This window comes from Hylobates moloch, unplaced genomic scaffold, assembly GCF_009828535.3.
Source record: "Hylobates moloch isolate HMO894 unplaced genomic scaffold, HMol_V3 SCAFFOLD_4, whole genome shotgun sequence".
NCBI classification, from domain to species: Eukaryota; Metazoa; Chordata; class Mammalia; order Primates; family Hylobatidae; genus Hylobates; species Hylobates moloch.
In genome coordinates, this window is record NW_026652279.1 from 65649194 (window position 1) to 65666818 (window position 17625).

Here is a 17625-nt window from a genome sequence, read left to right on the forward strand (position 1 = left end):
ATGTGCACAATGTGCAGGTTTGTTACATATGTATCCATGTGCCATGTTGGTGTGCTGCACCCCATTAACTCGTCATTTAGCATTAGGTATATCTCCTAATGCTATCCCTTCCCCCCTCCCCCCACCCCACAACAGTCCCCGGAATGTGATGTCCCCCTTTCTGTGTCCCTGTGTTCTCATTGTTCAATTCTCACCTATGAGTGAGACATGTTGAATTTTTGATGTCACAATTTGTATCTTTTTACATTGCATATCCCTTAACAAATTATTGTAGCAATTTTTGAATAGTTTTGTATTTAACCTTCAGGTTAAAGTTATAAGTGATTTATATAACAGCATTATAGTGTTAAAGTATTCTGAATTTAACTGTGTACTTACTTTTACCAGTGAGTTTTATACTTTCAGATTTTTTTGGTATGCATTAGCATGTTTTTCTTTCAGCTTGAAGAACTCCTTTCAGCATTTCTTGTAAGACAGGTAATGTTCCCACCTGAGCTTATTTCCCTGGGAAAATCTTTTTTTTTTCTTTGTCTTTTATTTCTGAAGGACAGATTTGCAGAGTATAATATTATTGGTTGTCATATGCTTTTTATTTTTCTTCAGCAAATATCACTTTCCCCTATCCTCTAAGATTTCTGCTGAGAAGTCTGCTGCTAGTCACATTTGAATTCCCTTATATGTTATTTGCATCTTATTTTCTTGCTGCTTTCAGGATCCTCTCTTTGTCTCTGATTTTTAACAGTTTTATTATAAAACATCTTGGCATAGTATTATTTGAATTTAATCTGATTAAAAACATCTAACCTTCCTGTGCATGGATATGTATATCTTTCTCTAAGTTTGAAAAGTTTTCTGCTCCTATTTATTTTAATAAGCTTTTATATCTTTATCTTTGTCTTCCACTTCTTTAACTGCTATTACTCAAACATTTGCTCTTTTGATGCTATACCATTAATTCCATAATCTTTCTTCATTCCTTTTTATTCTCTTCCTTTTTTTCCCTCTGAAGGTATATTTTAAAATCCCCTTTTTGGATTGACAGATTTTTCTGCTCAGTCCATGTTGCTGTTGTTGATGCATTCTGTTGCATTTCTCATTTTGTTCATTGTATTTCTCAGCTCTGATTTCTGTTTCATTTTTTAGAATTATTATTTCAATCTCTCTATTAAATTTTTTGTTCTGTTAGTGTACTGGTTTTCTCATTTTATTGAATTATTTCTCTATATTTTATTGAAGTTCACCAAGCTTCCTTAAAACTTATTTTGAATTATTTGTCAGTCAATTCATAGGTCTCCACTTTTTTGGAGATAGACACTGTCACCTTATTTTGTCCATTTGGTGATGTCATGTTTATCTGATTATTCTTGATCCTTGTGATTATATGCAGATGTCTACACACATAGTGAAGTAGGTGCTATTCCAGTCTTCACAGACAGGCTTTGTCTGGGAAAGCCCTGGAGCAGGTATGGCACTAAGAAGTGCCAGAAGTGTGGGGCAGCTGTGTATGGCCTGATGCTGCAAGAAGCCTGGTATCCATTACAGCAGCCATGCCACTAGGGTGGGCCAGAAACCTGGGGCAGATGCAGCTAATAGAGCACTTGTGCCAGAAGCCTAGGGCTGAGAGCTGCCTACCACTGAGGGTTCTCTGGAGCCCAGGACCACTGAAATCAGCCCACCAGGAATGCAGCCTGGATATTGAGACTATCATACAAGAGTGAAGCCTTGAGCTGTGTGGTTCTGTCTGGTACTGGGGCAGTCTAGAGGTTTTGTCCATAGATACTGTCCTGAAATATGTGGGCATAGGGATCTTTGCAATACTGGATTTTACTGTGTTGATCCAGTGTTGGGTCTAAGGCAAAGTATTGTGTTCATTTCCCTCTTTCCCTCAAGTGGAAGATATTACTCACCAGTTTGTACTGAATGTGCTTGAGGAAGAGGTAATGCAGGTAATATAAGTCTGTCTTTCCTACTCCTTTCAATGTATCTTTTTTTATTACTGTGCTGCAACTAGGTTTTGTGATCTCTCACTTGGTTTTCTGAATGCTTATGAAGGTAATTTAGGGTGTGGATAGTTGTTCAAATTGATATTTCTGTGGGAAGATAATCACGGGAGAGTCCCCTCAAAATCATAAGTCATATCTTAATTATCTTGTGTCTGTGCCTTTTTTCTGCCTTAAACCTAGGATAGTATCTACTGTAGCAAAGTCTCTGTCCTGCTATGGGAATAGTTTCCCTATTGGTGGCACTGATCCATATGAGAATTATGTAAAAGTACAGGGAAATGTGAACAGATGTATCCTATTATCATGACTGAATGTAGAGCCTGCTTTTTATATCTCTTTTTCAACACCAACTATTAGTACTACCAAATTCTAAAACCTAGACTTTGTAACACTTGAGCTTCTGTCTTCACTTTCTAAGTGGAGACATCATGCCTGCCCTCAAGTTCTGGCATTTCTTTGCTTTCTCCAGCTAATGTCTAACGTGTTAATGATTTTAATAATTTTACAATTTAATTTTAAAATGTTAGCATTCAGCATGCCAAGCTTAAATCAATGTTTTATGTGTCTCAAAAAGTCTTGTTTCCTTCTCAATATCCAGATGTATTTTTAAATCCTGACTTCACACAAATTGGATTAATTAAATTAGGGCATGGAACATACAACCCCCAATACGGCAGGTTCACTTAAAAACATACATAAAATATAAAAAGTATATTTTTGTGCTTTTTAAAAAGTATATTTTTATACTTTATAAAAATATAATACTTTTTATGTTTTAAATGTAATAAATTTATGTGTATTATAAATAACAAAGATATATAGTTTTATGTGGTCATCGAAGGGAAATTGCCAAGATTGTAGAATTGACTTGTATTTTGGCCTTTCCCTCCTACATACTGTGAGATTTGAACTGTCATTTTACTATTCTGAAATTCAATATCTTCTGTAATATGGATAAGTAACCTTGCATAAATTATTTTATAAAAATAATTCACGTTTCAAATAAATTAATGAATAGAAAATTCTATGGAAAAATGTAAATTATTAACCAACATTAAATTTTAAGATGAGCAATGGTTCTCTAGTACATTCGGCTTAATTACTATTAATGAAATTTTATTTCATGTCTATAAGATATAAAATGAGTATAATACGGCCAGGCGCGGTGGCTCACGCTTGTAATCCCAGCACTTTGGGAGGCCGAGGCAGGCGAATCACGAGGTCAGGAGATCGTGACCACGGTGAAACCCCGTCTCTACTAAAAATATAAAAAAAAAAATTAGCCAGGCGTGGTGGCGGGTGCCTGTAGTCCCAGCTACTCGGAGAGGCTGAGGCAGGAGAACGGCGTGAACCCGGGAGGCGGAGCTTGCAGTGAGCCGAGATTGCGCCACTGCACTCCAGCCTGGGCGACAGAGCGAGACTCCGTCTCAAAATAAAATCATAAATAAAAAACTATGACCATAGGCCTTGATTAGATTGTGTCTTTTCTAGACAAAGTATTCTAATTCTAACTCTCCACAAATTACAACTCTTTTGTTCTGAACAATGGTATCTAAAATAAAGTCCTCTCAACCCAAGACTCTAAGTTATGGCATAAATGAAAATGTTTTGAACCACGAGTCATGTTTAGAAAAAAAAACACAGTTTTAAAAAATTAAGCAACAACTATATTGATGTGATATGTGGTAAAAAATTGATTATGCCTTCCCACCCCCCAAATCCCCAAAAGGTTTTGCAGTCGTTGCATTTACTGCAGATCAATTCTATTTAACTAGATGGCTAGGTGTCTAGCTACCTATTATCTTACACGTTGATAATTTACACTTTACTCAGTAGAAGTCGGACAAATCCGCTGTGTTTGTGGCTGAGCCTTGCACAGCTGGTGTAACAGAAGATTAAGTTAACCCAACACTAAACTGAATGATTGATGGCCAAGGTTTTCAAATAGCAAAGTGCAGTTTTGTTACATAATTACCAGAATTATATGCAGCACTATATCTATTCCTGACTATAAATTGAAGGGTTGTTCTGTCTGAGTTATGAAAGAAATTATCAACTAATTTGTGGAAACAACATCTGTTGTGAATGGGCAAAAAGCTCTGGTAAGAAAAGAATTTTTTTCCTTCTGTTTTGTAGCTATTTATAAAACCAGGACAAAATAAAAGTTTTTTCTTAGAGTACTTTACAAAAATATTTATGTCTGCACTTCTATATTACATAAAAACACAATGGTACATTTTTGTTATGGCCCCAAAAGAAGGAATAAAGTAAAATATTAACTTTCCTATAAATGCTTTTCCTTTTAACTTGATATACAATAAACCATTAATTTTATTACATTTTGCATGTGATGCAGTCCATTTTTATCTTTTCTAAAATACTCCAGTTCTTAGAACACAAGAAAAATATTACAGATATTTGATCATTTCTTCACAAGAAGGATAATAAATAAATTATTACCCTAAAAACCCATATGCTATTTCTAAATCAGTTCCTTTGAAATCACATTTCCCCTTTCTGAACTACTCCTGCAAATTCTAACAATCCTGCAAGCCTCACTTTAAATAAGATTTCTTCCTGGGATTGGGTGAATTGAGATTGGTGTAAAACGTAAGAGACAGGAGATGGAGGTCTTGGCCAAATTAAGGAATGCGCGTTTTATCTAGAAGTCTTCATATTATCTTATACGCTGTTCAGGCAAAATAACAGATGGCTATGGGTCTCTTGACTGTCCGTTGGCAGTATTTAATTGGTAGGAAATTTTCACAGATGTCTCTGAAATTACTCTTAATCTAGTGATACCTTCCTCTTTATCATAATTAAAACAAGTCTATAGGTGTGGGAATTTGGTTTTCAATCTATATTCTATGTATAAACTATAATCCCAATTAAAATACAGTAATATTGAACATGATGGTTAATGTTACACACCATCTTGGCTAGGCTGTGGACACTCAAGTAGCTGATCGAATGCTATTCTAGATGTCATTGTAATACCTTTTAGAGAAGACCATTTAAATCAATAGACTTTTAGTTAAGCAATAGACTTTTAGTTAAGCAGGTTTCATTCCATAATGTGTGAAGCACTGTCTAATTAATTGAAGACTTTAAGAGAAAAAAAGCCAGTTTTCTAGATGAAGAGAGGATTCTGCCTTCTGATTGATTTTGGTTTCAAAATTCAAGATCACACTTCCCTGGGTCTCCAGCCTGCCAGCATGCTCTTCAAATTTAAGACTTGCCAGTCAATTAAGCCAATTGCTTAAAATCAATCTCTTTCTCTGTCTCTTTGTCTCTGTCTCTCTGTTTCCCTGTCTGTGTGTCAAACATCCTATTAGTTCTAATTCTCTGACTAATATATTGGGCAAATATTTAATTTCTAGCATTTATAAGATTCTGAACTGAGATAAAATTATATGCAGAGTGCAAAAACCAAAAGTGTGTATTTTTTCTATTTTTTCGTTACTATTAATGGCTCAATATTTTTGGACATTGAGATGATCTACCAATTTTATTCTAATCTTCACATTTATACTTATGGAATGTGTATGTATGTGTGTGGGTTTTATATATATAATTCCATGTAATTTATTTGTGTATCCAGTGACATACTCAATGTACCAGTTTAACACAAGAATCCTTTTTTCTTGCCCTTTTACTATCACATTCTCCTCCTTTTGCAACTACTGATATGCTCTTCATTTATAAAAACATAATACAAAATATTATACGAATGTAATCATAGGGTATATAACACTTGGGATTAGCATTTTTCACTGAGAATAATTATTTGGAGATTGATTTAGATGGTTGCATGTATCAATAGTTTGGACCTTTTTATTGATAAGTAGTATTCTATAATATGTTGTACCATAGTTTATCTGTGTGCTGCATACCATAGTGGAGTCATTCATCTGTTGAAGGACACTTAGGTTGTTTCCAGTGTTTGACTGTCCTGAATAAAGCTAGTGTGAATATTCATGTACAGGTTTCACGTCTCTGTAATAAATGCCCAACAGTGTAACTGTTGGGTTACATGATAACTACATGTTTAGTTTTGCAAAATATCACAAGATTATTCCCAAGAGTGATTATGTAATTTTTCATTGCCACCATCAATACATAATTAATTTATCTACATCCTTACCATCGTTTTGTGGCAGCACTATTTTATGTTTTAGCCTTTCTGATACATGTTTAGTAATATTTCATTGTAGTTTTAATTTGCATTTTGCTGAAGGCTAATGATGTTGAAAATCTTTTTATTTTCTTATTTGCCATCCATCTATCTTCTTTATTGAAATGTTTCTTCATATCTTTTACTCTGTTTTTTAACTTTTCAGTTTCAAGAGTTCTTTATGTTTTAGTTACTAGTTCTTTTTAAATATATGGTTTGAAAATATTTTTTCCCATCTTTGCCTTTTTCATTGACATTGCATGGTCTTTTATGGAGAAATGTTTTAAATTGTGTCTATTTATCTATCTAGGCTCTTATGGATTGTGATTTTGTTTTGCAGTCCAAGAACTTCGCCGGGCACCGTGGCTCATACCTGTAATCCCAGGTATTACTTTGGGAAGCCGAGGCGGGTAGATCATTTGAGGTCAGGAGTTCAAGACTAGCCTGGCCAAAATAGTGAAACCCCGTCTGTAATAAAAATACAAAAATTAGCCAGGTGTAGTGGTGCATGCCTGTAATCTCAGCTATTTGGGAGACTGAGGCAGAAGAATCACTTGAACCTAGGTGGCCGATGTTGCAGTGAGCCAAGATCGCGCCACTGCACTCCAGTCTTGGTGACAGAGTGAGATCCTGTCTCAAAAAAAAAAAAAAAAGAACTACAGTCTTGGCCTAAACAGATGACATCCTCCTAGGTTTAAAAAAAATATATCTTTTTATTTAAATCTATGATCTATATAGATATACATATACCCCTCTTTATATATATATATATATATATATATATAGGTATGTGTCCATATATGTATATGTTATACATAACAATTGATTATATATTGACGATGGCAATGAAAGAATATATAGAGCCACTCTGAGGAATGATTTTGAGATATTTAGTAAAACTAAACATATATATATATATATATGTGTATCTCCCAAAATGCTGGGATTACAGGCATGAGCCACAGTGCCTACTCAAAGTCTTTGATTTCCTTCACACCTTCTAAAATTTTCAAGATGCGGATCCTGTAGTTGTTTTATTTTGTTAAATATATACTCAAGTAATTTATTTTTAAATATTTGTTTGTGAATATTATTTTATTTTATTTTATTTTTTGAGACAGAGTCTTGCTCTGTTGCCCAGACTGGAGTGCAATGGTGCAATCTCGGCTCACTGCAAGCTCCACCTCCGGGGTTCACTCCATTCTCCTGCCTCAGCCTCCCAAGTAGCTGGGACTATAGGCTCCCACCACCACTCCCGGCTAATGTTTTGTATTTTTAGTAGAGACGGGGTTTCACCGTGTTAGCCAGGATGGTCTTGATCTCCTGACCTCGTGATCCACCCGCCTCGGCATCCCAAAGCCCTGGGATTACAGGCGTGAGTCACCACGCCCGGCCTGTTTGTGAATATTATTGTATTTTTTTCAGTGTCCACATAATCATTGCATGTGGAAATAGAATTTATGTTTTTTGTTGAATTTGCAGTCTGTGACTATGATAAACTTGTTAGTCCCAGGAAAACTTTTTCTTTTAAAATTCCTGGCTTTTTCTACATAAACAATCATGTCATCTAAAAATACTATAATTTTCTTTCTTCCTTTCTGAAATGTACATCTTTTATTTCCTTTACTTTCCTATTGCACTACCTAGATTTCCAGTACAATGTAGAACAAGAATTGTGAAATAGACATGCCATGAATATCTTTTCCTTAATCTTAGGGAGAAAATATTCTGTCTTTCACCAAAATAACCAGGCAATGTTAACTATAGACTTTTTATAGCTGTTCATTATTAAGTTGAAGAAGTTTAAAATTTTCCCTAGGCTTCTGATAGTTTTTTTTTCTTAATAATGAATGATTGTCAAATTTTGTTACATGTACTTTTGTGTTAATTTACATATAATAATTTTTCTTCTTTAGCTTGTTTATATGATAAATACATAAATATATGATTTATTTATATGATAAATAAAGCAATTGAATTTTGAATGTTCAGCTAACCTGGCACACCTGGAATAAATAACATTGGTCATGGTATATAGTTATTTTTATATTGTTGCATATTTATTAGAAATAGTTGATATTTTATTTAGAATTTTGCATCTAAGTTCATGATAATTTTAGTTTGTCTATTTCCTTTTTTGTACACTCTGTATGATTTTGACATCTGGAATATACTGGTTGCATAAAATGAGGTGGGAAGTTCTTCCTCATCTCTGATTTCTTGGAAATAATTGTAGACAATTTGTGTAATTCTTCTTTATATGTTTAGTAGAATTCTTGAGTGACACCATCTGAATCTGATTATTTTTCTTGGAAGCTTTCTAATATAAATTTAATTCCTTTTAATGGTTATTGGACTATTCACATTATCTATAAAATATGTTGAATCTCAGTTATTTGTGGCTGATATGGTTTAAAATTTGTCCCCACCCAAATCTCATTTAAAATTGTAAACCCCAATGCTAGAGATGGGGCCCAGCGGGAGGTGATTAGATCATAAGAAAAGATTTCCCCCTTGCTGTTCTCATGATACTGAGTGAGTTCTCATGATATCTGGCTGTTTAAAAGTGTGTAGCGCCACTCCATTTGCTCTCTTCTTCCTGCTCCAGCCATGTAGGCTGTGCCTACTTCCTCTTTGCCTTCTACCATGATTGTAAATTTCCTGAGGTCTCCCCAGCCATGTTTCCTGTACAGACTGAGGAACTGAGAGTTAACTAAACCTATTTTCTTTATGGCCCAGTCTCAGGTAGTTCTTTATAGCCATGTGAGAATGGCCAAATATAGAAAATTGGTACCTAGGAATAGAGCATTGCTATAAAGATACCTCACATTTGGAAGCAGCTTTGGAAGTGGGTAATGGGCAGAGGTTAGAACAGTTTGAAAGGCTCAGAAAAAAAACAGGAAGATGAGAGAAATTTTGCAACTTCCTAGAGACTTGTAAAATTGTTGTGACCAAAATGCTGCTAGTGATATGGACAATAAAGTTCAGGCTGAGGTGGTCTCAGATGGAGATGAGGAACTTATTGGGAACTAGAATAAAGGTGTCTCTTGTTGTGTTTTAGCAAAGAGACTGGTGGCATTGTGCCCTTACCCTAGAGATCTGTGGAACTTTGAACTTGAGAGAAATGACTTAAGGTATCTGGTGGAAGAGATTTCTAAGCAGCAAAGCATTCAAGAGGCTTATTCTGAAAGTGTTCGGTTATAAGTGTTCACAAAGAGATGGTTTGACATTTGAACTAATGTTTAAAAGGGAAACAGAGCATAAAGTGTTGGAAAATTTGCAGTCTGGCCATGATCCCAGCTACTCGGGAGGCTGAGGCAGGAGAATCACTTGAAGCCAGTAGGTGGAGGTTGTGGTGAGCCAAGATCGTGCCATTGCACTCCAGCCTGGACAGCAAGAGCAAAACTCCACCTCAAAAAAAAAAAAAAAAAAAAGAAAAAGAAAGAAAACCCATTTTCTGGGGAGGAATTCAAGCCAGCTGCAGATATTTGCGTAAGTAAAGAGGGCCTGAATGTTAATAGCTAAGACAATGGAGAAAATGCCTTGAAGACATTTCAGGGACCTTCACAGCAGCCCCTCCCATCACAGGCCTTGAGGCCTAGAAGGGAAGAATGGTTTTGTAGGCCAGGCCAGCCAGGGACCCTGCTGCCCTCCTCAACCTGAGGATATTACTCCCTGCATCCCAGCTGCTCCAGCTTCAGCCATGGCAAAAAGGTCCCAGATATGTCTCATTCCAGTGCTCCAATGGGTCTAGCTGTAAGCCTTGAGAGCTTTTATGTGGGTGCACAGAGGACAAGAGGACAAGAGTTGAGGCTTGGGAACCACTGACTCGATTTCAGATGATGTATGGAAAAGCCTGGATGTCCAGGCAGAAGTCTGCTGCAGGGGCCAGGTCTTCACTGTGTACCTCTACTAGGGTAGTGCAGAGGGGAAATGTGGGGTTGAAGCCCACACACAGAGTCTTCACTGGACCACTGCCTAGAGGAGCTGTGAGAAGAGGGCCACTATCCTCCAGACCCCAAAATAGTAGACCCACTAACAGCATGCTAGAAAAACCTCTGCGCTAAAACCCAGTCCATAAAAGCAGCTATGGAGCCTGTACCCTGCAGAGCCACAGAGGAGGATATGCCAAAGGCCTTGGGAGCACACCCTTTGCATCAGTGCAGACTGGATGTGAGACATGAAGTCAAAGGAGATGGTTTTGGAGCTTGGAGATTGAATGACTGCCCTGCTGGGTTTTGGACTCACATAGGGCCTATAACCACTTTGTTTTGGTTTACTTCTCCCTTTTGTAACAGGTGTATTTACCCAATGCCTGTACCTGCATTGTATCCTGGAAGTAACTAACTTGTTTTTGGTTTTACAGGCTCATAGACAGAAGGGACTTGACTTGTATCAGATGAAACTTTGAACTGTGGACTTTCAAGTTCATGTTGAAGTGAGTTAAGACTTGGGGGACTGTTGAGAAAGGATGGTTGTATTTTACACTGTGAAAAGGAGATGAGATTTGGGAGGGGCCAGGGCAGAATGGTATGATTTGGATTTGTGTCCCTGCTTAAATCTCCTGTCAAATTGTAACACCCAATGTTGGAAGAGGGGCCAGGTGGGAGGTGATTCGATCATGGGGGTGAATTTCCCCCTTGCTGTTCTCATGATCGTGAGTGAGTAATCATGAGATTTGGTTGTTTAAGTTTGTGTAGCACCTCCCTGTTTGCTCTTCTGCCTGTTCAAGTCAGGTAGGACATGCATTCTTCCACTTCACCTTCTGCTATGATTGTACGTTTCCTGAGGTCTCCCAGCCATGCTTCTGTACAGCCTGAGGAGCTGTGAGTCAATTAAACCTTCTTTTCTTTATTAATTATCCAGTCTCAGGTAGTTCATTATAACAATATGAGAATGGATTAACACAGTGGCTTTCAAGAAATTGATTCATTTCTCCTAAGATGTTGAATCATAAACCATTTCTTATAGTATTCCATTATTTTTATTGACTTCAGAATTTGTCACAGTATTTCCTATTTTAATCTATATATGGATGATTTGTATCTTCTCTCTTTTTCTTTTCAACAGTGTTTCCAGAAGTTTATCAATTTCATTTATTTATTTTTAATAACTAGCTTTATTTTTAGTGATTTTCTTCATTTTCCTATTTTAATTATGTTGATATCTGCTTTTATGTTTGCTATTAATACCCTTTTACTTTTTTGCTTTATTTTTTTCTAGTTTATTGAGATTGCAACTTAACCTACTGATTTGAGGCCCTTTCATGTTTCTAATATAAGCATTTATTGCTATACATTTTCAACACTGTTTTTGCTGCATTCCACATATTATGATGTGCTGAATATCATAAGATACATAATTGCATGTATTCATATTTCTTTTCATTAGTTTTTTTTCCTGATAATCTAAGTTTTCTTTTTATCATGTCATTTTTGTTTGAAGAACCACCTTTAGCCAGTTTTTCAGGGTAAGTCTGTTAGCGACAAATTCTTTTATATTTTCTTTATCTAAGAGTGTTTTTATTTCAACTTCATCCCGAAAATATTACTTTACTAGATAAGAATTCTAGCTTGAAAGTTTTTTCTTTTCTTCTGGCTTCATCGGATTCAAATTAAAAATCCTTTGTTATAAAATTGGTGTCCCCTGTAGTTAATGAATGATTTCTCTCCTGCTTTGGGCATTTTTTATGTCTTCTGTTTTCAGAATTTTGAATTGTGATGTGTCTTGGCATAGAATTCTTCGAATTGTTCCTGTTTGACATTTGCTTAGTTTCTTAAAAATCTCTTCTGTATTTTACCAAATTTGGAAATTATTGGTCATTTTCTTCAAACACTCTTTCAGCCCAATGCTTTTTCATTTCTCTTTCTGAGATCTTTGTGATAAAATGTAGGATCTTTGTTAGGTCTTCACACGTGCTTGAGTCTCTTCATTTTTTGTAAATCTGTTTTCTCTGTTATTAGATCGGGTAAACTCTATTGATTTTTCCTCATCTTTGCTAATTTCATTGTCTGTCATTCTGTGTCTACTATTAAGTCCATGAGGCATGTTTCTTTTTAAATTTCTGTTATTATATTTTTGAAGTTCTATAACTTACTTTTGTTTCTTATTGATCAAAACTTCTATTTATTTGCTAAGGTCTTACACGGTTGGTGGTGAGGTAAGGCTTCTCAGGTGTTTCTGAGGGACTCCAGTTCCATCCTAGAAAGGAATGAACCTACTTAGGATGACTTCCATTGTTAAGTTTTGGATCAGAAAATGTCAGGCCTGGATTGCCTTCTTCCATTGAGTACAGGGACAAAAACAAAATCAAACCAAACCAAACAAACAAAAAACCCCTTGCTTTTATGTTATTCCTCAAGTTCTGGGGTCTCACTTCAGTTTGCATCCCTCTTTCTACCACCTAGAGTTCTCGTTTGGTTTTCTTTTGCATTATTTCTAGGATTTACACTTATTGGGTGAGAAAAAGAAACAAGTCTATGCCATTGTCCAGATTAGAAGTGCTCAAAAATGTTTTAAATTAAAAATTTTATATTTACTTTTGAGAATATCATACTAAAACACACTTTTGATTTTAAATTGTTTACCTTCCATAAATTAAAATTGAAAACAAATAAGCTGGGACCAATTTGTCAAAACATTACAGAAAAAAAATTAGAAAAAATTATTGGAGGAATAACAAGACTTAAATAGAGATATATCATGGGCATGGATACATGACTAAATTTAATGTAGATGTAAATTGTCCCTAAATTAATCTACAAATTAAGGGTGATTTTTAATAAAATTTCTATATAATTTCTACAGGGTTTTTTAAATAAAATATATGCTGACTTTAAAATTCAGAAAGAAGTGTAAGGGTTAAGGACAGCCAGGGGAATATAGAGAATAGAAAGGAAGAAAGAAAATTAGAAAGTAGATGATAAGAAAAAGAAGAATAAAAATATGAAAAAGAAGGGAAGTAGAAACTAAGAAGAAGGAAATACGGCAGAGGATATAAGTATAGGAAGTAAAGACATAATTTTAAAATTTTGTATTGGTACAAGGTACATCATTTGTGAAAAACTGAGAATTTAAAGTGCTATGTTTGTTATATTTCAGATGTTATTACAGCATATTAAGAAAATAATAGCCTACTAAATTAATGTTGCTGGAAAAATTAAATATTTTAAAAATTTATTTAATTATTATGTATTAAACACTTATTTTATGGAAAACATGAATAGTGAGACAAACATATATAACCAACAAAAGTTTCTTTTCAGTATATGTATATGAAAGTCTTATAAATTAATTTTAAAAAGACGAAAGACACTAAAGACCACTGGGCCAAAGACATAAATAGGCACATCTCAAAAGACAGTTTCCAAACAGACAATTAGTATATATATAAAGATGTACTCAACAGGAAAATACAAGCAAAAAAACAATGGTTTATAATTCACATTCTAACTGAAATTTTACATTCCTTTTTTTGGGTGATTTAAGTAATGTACATAAATGTATAAGGGCAATATTCATGCCTTTGTACTGGCATATAATTCTATACTTACTTTCAAACCCAAAGATTTTATATATACTAGGTGTCTAATTTTTATCAAATGTCTGAATTAATATGATTCATAGTGTTCACTAAGTATATATATTTGTTGAACAAATACAATGCTAGTTAACTTTATTACTATTATATGTACATGACAAATTAATAATTCCCAATAATCCTTTTATAACATCATATCAAGAAAAAAACAAAGGAAACCTTCAAATAGTATGTATGCACAATATTTCTGTACTCATTTATATTTAAAAACTAACTTCCATAGGGCAAATATTTGAAAATTTTTACCATGATTTTGCATTCCTCCATTAAGCTACATTTATTTGCATATCACAGATGACTTCGAGATTAGTTATTATTTAAAATATGACTTATATATTCAGGTACTGTGGAGACAAGCTACTTAAAATATGCACACACACGTAAACACACACATGTATAAATAGAGTTAGTGATTTTAAATGATTAGATAAAAATCAATTTGCTCAGTTATCTTTTGCTAACAACAGTATAAACAGAACAACTGCATTAAGTAATAGTTGACTTGTAGAAGTTAAACAAAATTTCTGATTAAGTAAGATGTTGGGCTCTATGGTTTCTAAGCTATTTTACAAGCTACGTAATTCATAATCCTATAATAATAATTGTGGAAAAAAAGATTAAAACATCTTCATATACACACTAAGATCTCCTTACCTGGAGCAGAAGCCACTGAAGCTACAACTGGTAGAAACACTTAAATGATAACTATAAATTGCTGGAGGGTAAGGATGGAACAGCTTTAGAGTAAGGAATTCCTGAGATCACAGTCTTGGGGAGCCCCCATACTTTCATGGGCTTTCTCTCCTGAAACCATATCAGGTTACAATGTTGGAGATCAAAGAAAGATCCCCTATAGGCTATGGCCGGCACAGGGGGAAAGTAACCAATGTAAAATACACATAGAGTCTTCTACATAAAAAAGCCTACTCTCCAGGTTAAAGCACCTTGACAGAGGACAATTGTGAAACTTACTCATAACTGAGGAAGGACATTCTTCCCCCTTCCAGTCACCTTCAAACTTTCTGTCTCATCTGGTGGGGTTGGCAATGATCAACAAGTGTGGGGCTGCAAGGATATAGATTGAGAATGCTTTAGTCAGAAAAAGAAGCAGGCAGAGGGAAGAAATCTACATGAATAAAGATACATTTGTGAATGTCACAGCCCTGGCACACAGACCCACTGTAAGACTGAGATTTAATAGACTTCGTTGGCAGATTATAGAATGCTCCTGTGCTACAACTTATCACCACACAATGTGACTAGTTACATTACGGATAATAACAAATGGATTTCAGCTGAAAGAACTGCAAGACACAAATTCTCTCTGAGTTTATTAGGTAGTATTTTATTATTTATATGTTTTATATATTCTTAATTCTCCCTAGTTTTCTTATTTAAATATGTTAGAACACAGATGGTTATTTACAGCAAGATAACGTATAAAAAGTTCAAGAAAATTAATGCTGGTGCTGAAGGAGGGAACAATCTAATGTCAGGGTTGAATATTTTTAAAGGTTATAATAATCTCCAGGCAAAGAATCAGGATGTTCAGTTTATTACCACCAACATCATCATCATTATGATCAGTAGTACGATTTTCACACACTGAGTGTCTGCCATTATGTATATTATATATTACATGTCATAAGTTATCTATTCTTTATTTCTAAACACATCATATTATCCCTATTGTGACAAGTTTTAAGTTATTAATCTCTCAGCTTCCAACCTTCACCCTTCTATACTCTGCTCTGTGATGCTGCATAGAGTTTTGCAGCTAAATTCTGGATAAACTACTACAATATCAAATGGCTGGATATCTTTCTTTCTAATATTAATCTATGTTCCCTGTCTTTGTAATCATCAGTGTAGTAGTGTATGATGAAGATAACATCAGTTTTAGAGTGTTTCATACTTGTTTGCTGCAAACCATGTTTTGTTTTTCCAGATGGCTCCTTGTTAGTATCTGAAAATAGGGGATCCTCAAGGAAGACTGGAAAGCTACAGAAGAAAAAAGTTTCCATTCCCTTTCCGCTTTGTATGCATTTTCTGTGGGCTTTCTGACTTCATTCTTTGGAGTATCACTCCACCAATGCTTATTCATCCTTCACAGCAGTTCTTTTCTGTGGTGGGAGATGATCCAATTGCAGGTTTTACAACTCTCACAGACACTTATATCCAAGATGTTAGCACTAGCCATTGTGCTTCTTCTTCTAAGGTCTATGTCCCAAGCCAACGAGGCCCCTCAGAGTTGAGATACCTCATGGAAAAAGTAATACCTTCTCCTTGAAGGACAGAGTTTGAGCTCCATAAGGTACCGCTCTTCATTCCTAAATTTTCCACCCTCTTACCAACTTTCTTCAGATCTAGGAGGGTACCTACTCCCTGCATTTGCCACCTCTGTAATACCTTAAGGTTATCTTCTTATCTTTGAAGTCATCTAGTTAATAATTTTATCTAATTGACACATTTTAAAATACTGATTTCTGTCTTTTAGAAGAATTGGTATGGTTTCTTTTATTCTTTACTGAACGCTAAGTGATACACCCATCATCCCAGAGCTTTTTCTCACAACTAGAGACCAGAGTGGAGAATTAGACTTAGATCTGACTCACGCTAATTCAGATGTCCTTTCAACCAAATGTTACTATGCTGATTATTGCAAGGACAGAGGACCGGGACTAATGATGTTCGCAAGAAAAGGCAACCAGCCATTTGACATTGTAATCAAAATGCTATCCATAGATAGACACCAGAATCTTAACTGCCAAACTGGTTCAACAGAAAATAAGAAAAATGAAGAAAAAGAACATGAGAAGTAGATCAACAAAATAGGCTCATGTTAGAATCCCAATTATAAGAATTGTCCTGCTTATGAATCAGTTAATATCCAGCGATTGTTTTTGAAGCTTTGGTGTACAAGTGAAATAAAATCATGTGCTCTAAAATGTGGCATTACAGCGGATTAAACACCTGCCATTTAAATCAATATAATTGTGAAAACCTAGAATTGGAACTGTGAGTGCTAACTGCAAAGGAGGCAGAATCCCAAAGCTGGATTTTTTTTTATTAATAGACGTATTTTTTTTAGGGAGATGGGAAACTCTGAAAATCTAAATAGTAAGTTAAAAATAGCTTATATAAACCAAACCTCTTGTATTCTTAGTTTATTATATCTTTGAGTCAATTCTTATATGTAAAAAATAACAGCCCCATCCCACGGAAAAATAGTTAAATTTAAAAACATCCTTTCATATAATGCACACAGGCAGCATGTTTGGTTAGAATAACTTAATTTAATCAATGTCATTTGCCAGTGTTTTATATAGGCAAGAGAATAAGCAAGCAGCCAATATGAGATGCTGCATCCTTTCACACTGAGAAGAGCTGGACAGCTAATTAAAAAAATGAGAGGTCTTTTGAGGGTCTGTGACCAGTCACAGCCTTACCATTTTATCATGGAGGCAAATCTCCTAATTAGTACTTGTTGAATGAAATTGTTTCGTCTCATTTCTTTACAGACTCTGCTTTGCCGATGGCAAGTTTTATTCATGACATACACTGGAACATGCTTATTTAACTGCTCTTAGCGGTCTATTAGTTTCTCCAATGTTAGAAATTGAATCTATTTTATTTTATTTTATTTTATTTTTTATTGTTTTTGAGACAGAGTCTCACTCTGTTGCCCAGGCTGCAGTGCAGTGGCATGATCTTGGCTCACTGCAAGCTCCACCTCCTGGGTTCACGACATTCTCCTGCCTTAGCCTCCCGAGTAGCTGGGACTACAGGCACCCGCCACCACACCGGGCTAATTTTTTTGTATTTTTAGTAGAGATGGGGTTTCACCA

The 17625-nt window shown here is 35.1% G+C and overlaps 1 pseudogene; it reads left to right on the plus strand.

Annotated features, from left to right (window-relative positions):
* LOC116467436 (bifunctional protein FolD-like) overlaps positions 1 to 17625 on the plus strand; it is a 103662-nt pseudogene that overhangs the window by 19772 nt on the left and 66265 nt on the right.